This window comes from Oculina patagonica, chromosome 14, assembly GCF_052425735.1.
Source record: "Oculina patagonica isolate OP01 chromosome 14, crgOcupat, whole genome shotgun sequence".
Lineage (NCBI taxonomy): Eukaryota > Metazoa > Cnidaria > Anthozoa > Scleractinia > Oculinidae > Oculina > Oculina patagonica.
In genome coordinates, this window is record NC_135771.1 from 15082399 (window position 1) to 15088636 (window position 6238).

Sequence of the window (6238 nt, forward strand, 5' to 3'; positions counted from 1 at the left end):
CTGGTCATTTTCTTGTTGCTGTTTACATGATGATACCGAAACACCGGGATGAAACGTGACGAAAAACCCCATGTAAACAGTCCTTCCCGGGATGAAATGTAATGTTATGTAAGCACGGGCGAGATGAATTCAACTCGGGCGGGACGACTTATCCCGGGATGAACACGCTCATGTAAAATGAAATTTTTTTTCATCCCGGGACGAAACTCATCTCGGCTCTCATGTAAAGAGGCCCTAAGAGGCAAATGAAGTGAGATTGTGACTTACCGGTAGCAGGTATTAGATACATGCAGTTTCGCTTGCTATGTGACTTGATTTCCGGAAAAACACGAGCTCCACGCACGTTTTTGTTTCCCGTCACGTCATCTCGTGTCACGTCATCCGCTTGTCATCTTTTTGAGGCCAGCAGAAACACGAAGTGCTCGGGCGCATCTTTATCTAAAATTTCATCGGCTGCTCAAAAATAACGCTTGTCGCTGCCCGGTACGTATATAATACACGTGCTGACAAAAAAGTAATTTAAAACGCAATTCAGCGCATGCCAGACATTGAAAAAAACATATTTAAAGGTTACACTTTATTTTGGTGGTGAAAAAATAGAACTTGCAATCCGAAGCCAGAGAGCACAAAGCATCAGTGACCCATTGATACAACTCCCATGAAAAATCAAAGATCTCTTCGAGATATCGACTTTTTTGCATGAAGTTAGTATGAGTAGAAGGTTTGTCCTGGGCATTGTTGTTCGAACATATCATGGAAGAATTCAAACGTCTTTCAGTTCAAGCACATTTTATTTATTTTCGCGGAGGAAATGCTGTATTTGTCAGTCGCGACGGCTGGGCGCTTTGCGACTCATATACGTTGGCTTGGTTAAAAATGGTAAACTTTGACGCTTGCCTTTAATCGAAATAGTTGTTTCCTTTCGAGTTAGAAAGATTTCTACTCGGCTTAATGCAGGGTTCCCGATAAAGGTTACGCACGACAGAGTGACCTTTTGTCTCGTCACACAATCTTAACCCCACATTGAGAAGAAAATTTTCTAAAATTACCAAAAGCCGCTTCTTCTCGCGTTATTCTTTACCTTACGGCTACACATGCCATTTCTAACGACTACATTTCCAGTAAAACAGTTGCTGTTTTTTTCTAATGGCGATGCATATTAAAACTTCTGAACAGAAGCAAAAACTTTTAGTGTTTACTGCTTTCACCGGAAGTAATTTCACAACAGGCTACAAAAAAACTTGTAAATATCACTTCACACCTGCATTGAATGTTGCAATTCTAAATTGTGCAACTCAGCAGAAATAATCAATTGTCACGAAACGAGTTCCCTTTGGTTAACTATTAGCAACGTTTTAGTGTGTGAAAGACTTGTACCAGTACAAATTGCGTTCTTGATCGTTTTAAACTTCGCTGCCTTCGAGCGCTAAACCCCTCACATTCTTAATTGGTTATGTCACATAAGATTTGGGCTACTCACGTTTTTAATTGTTATATAACGTTTGTAAATTTGACAAGTCACGTTTTTTCTACAAGAACGGAGGTGCTGAAGCACAACTATAGAGTGACACTTTACAAGTCACGCGCTTTGATCACCCACAGCGGAAAGTATTCCCTTGAGAAATTAAAACAGTCCCTTGAGAGTTAACAAGAAACAATGTGGTTCGAGATTACCCCACTTAACTGCTATTCTCCTTCCTTTTGCTTGTAAACAAGCAAGAAAGTCGAAAAAATGAAGTGAAACGTTTACATAATTGAACGATTATTTGGAAAGAAAGCGAAGGACGGCACTTCATCGAATTAGGGACGGACCATTATTTTCTTGGAGGGGGGGGGGGGTGAAAAATTTTCCTCTGCAAACGTTTTTTTTAGTTTATGCACCTCTGTAAACATTTTTTTCGAAATTCTAACTATTTTTGTGGGGGCAAAGCCGCCACATTGTTATCGACTGCGGGATTTATTTATTTATTTGTGTGTGGGTTTGCTTGCATTCTCGTACCTCGAGTCTTCGTCCCTTCTGCGCAGGCTTGAAGAAACGAGCGACTCTCGAAACTTCCGCTGGAGGGCCGATGTTGATTGGTTTTCGAAAGACAATGGGAACCACCGGAAGTAAAGCAGATTTCCAATATGGCGGAAAGAACACAAGAGTAGTGGTGAACTCCAAATCTTGTCTATAGATGCTGCAACGATTTAAGAAAACACTCGATTGATCTTAACAGAACAAAAACCAGTAACGAATCAGTTTTAATTCTACTGGAGAGGCTTAGGAGAAGGTAGATAAATCATAAATTATATTTCGTGCTTTGGAGCCGACAGGCCTAGGATCGCAGACTGCACGCGTGATATGAGAGTTTATGTACATGTAATCTCTTCGACGGCGAGGCCGTTAGTACCTGCTTCATCGGTTGCTGCAACCGAGCTGCTAGAAGAAGGAGTGCCCAAATTACTTGTCCTACCATGGGGAATATTAATCAACTGTAGCCGCAACCCAAAACTGTGGACTGAGATTTTGATTTGATCTTCACAAATTTATTATATATCCAGCGGTAGGTTTCTATATGCCGTACCTGGCCGTAGTATTTATTTAAAGTTTTATGGACGTAATTTTATTTACAGAGCGAATGGAATAGAATATTGTTCAATGTTATTTTTAGCATTTGCTGTGTGAACGTACATTTTTCTTGTACTACCTTGCAAATCACAATGAAAACTGAGTTTACATAATCAGTTATATAAAATTTCTGGATTGGTCAGCTAGCTCGACACTGCCAGGCAGTCAAAATCCTTTAGCTTACATTGTAAGTGACCCTCTTGGTAACACCTTTCATAAGGAAACATTAATTCGTTATTTTACCTTTCTTTAAGTTTTGACCATCATTGAAAATGAAAGGACACTATGCCTGACAATCAGTATTTTTGTTTGTGTTGAATCCAAGGGACTAACTGCAGAAAATGTTTAAAAAAATACCTTTGTACCCTGTTGCTTATGACAATGTGATGTTGAAATTCCCAGTACCCTATTTATGATGTTCAATTAGGTTAAAGAACTATACCCTATTGGGTGACACCCCTTGTTAGCTTTATGTGGTGGTATCAAGTATACCCCTCCACTCTGGATCCCCATAGGAGAATGCCTTTTTACAAACACTTCCAGTTTAGTTTCAGAGACCTGAGATACCATTCTTAAGCTACTTATGACTGAGGTCACATAATTTTAGTTTACTCCAAGTTCATGTTCGAATCAGTGGCGAGAGTGCTCATCCTCCACCAATGTTACCCAGGTTCGATTCCCACACCAAGCCTAATATGTGGGTTTGTTGTTGGTTCTGGTCCTTGCTAGCCTGCGAATACAGCCGCCTCTCACACTCTGATCTGCTTGCTGCGGGAGAGGTGGCTTTATACGCAGGCTAGGCCCTTGCTCCAAGGATTTTTCTCTGGGTTCTCGAGTATTCGTCCCTCCACAAAAAAAAAAAAAAAAAAAAAAAACTTTTGCTGCGCTCCGAACGCAGCAAGCGGATTGGAGCGTGAGAGTCGGCTGTATTCACAGGCTACAACACTGCTAAATTCCACTTCAATCTGGAATCAGTGGGATTGGAAGAGCCACTATGTAGAAGATTTTTCATTTTCATGTTTTCATATTATTTATTAATTCCATTCCAAAATTACAAAGATAAATATAAAGCAAAACAAGTAGAAAAAGAAAAATGGAAAAGGGCAAAATATAGCTAGCTAATTTGATGCCCTGGTTAAAATAACAATAATAATTTACGAAAAAAAAAATTAACTTAACATAGGAGAGGAAGAGGTATGAATTAATTAATACTAAGCAAAATAAATATACTGGTAGAGTGCATTTTTAAAATGTTTTCTGGTTGGCAAGTTATGTATAGATAAAGGAAGGTCATTTCAATAGTAACATCCAATAAAAGTGGGGCAAAATTCCCTTATATTTATTGTGGAGAAACCGAGATTTAAATATTGTAAGGATGCACTTCAAGTATCGTAAATTATTATGTTGCTCAGATACCAGAGATAAGGTGTAGAGGATTCCACTGTAAATTCCCATTTTACATGTATGTTGCCATTTGGCTTTTTAAAAATGCCTCCACAAGTATTTTTGGAGTGCACAATATTAACTCAATATTAACTCCTGGTTCAGGGACTGCTGATAAAATACTTCTTTCCATCCCCCCTGGCTCCCAGTCCTCACTGCCTCCTGGAAGTACCCTTTTAATGACACATATAAAAACAAACAGCCCAATATCTATAAAGTCCAATCTGATGCCAGAGGCCACACTGGATCTAGAGAAGGCCCCAGGTCCCCTATGGTTAAAAAAAAAAGCCCCAAAGGGCCCAAAATTTCCACCCCTCTTCCATTATGATTACCTGTGAATCTGCTGTATAAGGCAGATATTTATATAACAAGGTTGCCACAGCTCAGGAGAGGTTTTCAGGATATGATATGGCTGGAAAAATAATGTCTTAGAAAAGTTGGGGAATTTTTATCAGAATTAGAGAAAACTGATATTACAAAGAAAAGTCTGGGAAATTTATCCTTAGATAAAATCTACATTCAAGCCTAGTGGCTGATCAGGCCAGAGCTTATCCCGGTTTCTGTAGCACAAAGCGACTAAGAATATTTCTTCTACCCCCCTGGATGGGATTCTAATCCATCGCAGGGTTACCTCCAGCAGTAAATTCGCTGGTACTCATTTATACACCCAGGTGGAGAGAGCCACTACAAGAGTAAAGTGGCTTGCCCAAGAATACAATGCAGTACCTTGGCCAGTGCTTGAACCTAGACCGCTCAATCTGGAGTCCAGCTCCTTAATTATTAGGCTACCCTGCTACCCTAAATTTATCCTTAGTCAACTTCAATTTTGACAGTTTGACTTGTCAACAACAAATGAAACAAAACAAAAAAGGAAAGAAAAGAAACAGGCTATCTTTGTGATAGGTGGAAAGGATGGCTGTAGGGGATGGTCAGAGGCTGCAATTTTACCTGATTTCTAAATTTTCTTGGTCAGGGAAATTAAGTCTTACCAGGGAATTTGAAAATTATGTCTAAGGTCAAAAGCTAGAGCTGGTCCCAAGGGTGTCCAGCTTGTAACAAAACAATTTAGAAATTTAGATGAATGGGTGCATCAATGCTTAGTTTGACTCGGCCATGTAGGAGTTACTCAATAAGAAGTCCAATCAATAATATCAAAATAATAAAAATATTATTGAAATTGTCTTTTACAGCAGTTTTCACAGCTTTTGGACCAAAGTTAAGCCTATTAACGGTTGTACATGTTTCAGTATGCTTGTGGATTTGTTTCCCTATTTAATTATAACACAAAGTAAGCCCTTTTAATTAAAATAAGACAAACAGTTTTACTGTTGGCAAACTACAAATTAACCACCACTCGTCTGCACTGCTTTGTCAATATAATTATTAGGTTTTCAAACAATTTTACAATTTAATTTATAGAAACAGATTTACAGGATTTCCCAAACAATACAGCTATTAAAAATTGTGATACACAGTATGACCATTAAAAACTATAGCTATCTTTAATATCGCCTGTTAAAATAGCAATCCACATTTTACATACCATGCCAGTCAAAGCAATCTATATGTGTTTCGTCCACAATGTGCAACAGTTAAACCCTCGTATGATTTAAAAACTTATTCTGCCGTTTTCAGGAGCTCTATATAACAGATTTTGTTTTTGTACCAGGGTTTCGAGGTGAGCAAAGATGAGTTGAAAATTCTTCAGGTTCCCCAGTGGCTTTATAGTGTTATAGTGTTGATGAGTTAAAATTTGTAGAAGTCAGCCTGCGAGTGACTGCGAACACAATCCATAAATCCGCAAAAGATGCGGTCATTTGGAAAACAAGAACTCGCCGAAAACGGCTGACAGGACAGGCAGAACATCTCTTTCCAACAGTAATGATCTAAAGGATCTTCGGTTGCTTGCCGTTCAGTAGAATCTCTCCTAAGGTTTTATTTTTCCTCCACTTCAGACGCCATCTTTCTTTTTAGCGGTCAGGCATGCGCAATTCAACCGGAAGTCCGATATTTTCGGACTTCCAATCGGAACATTCCAGGGTCGCTCGTTCCCTGACCGCGGGTCAAAGGGAACGAAGACCCTGGGTACGAGGATGGGTTTGCTTGTGTCACGTGGTCTTCTGCGAGAGAGCCTGGGGATGAGTCGGCGGTGCGTGTCGAGTAGGCCATATTGGATTTTGGCGT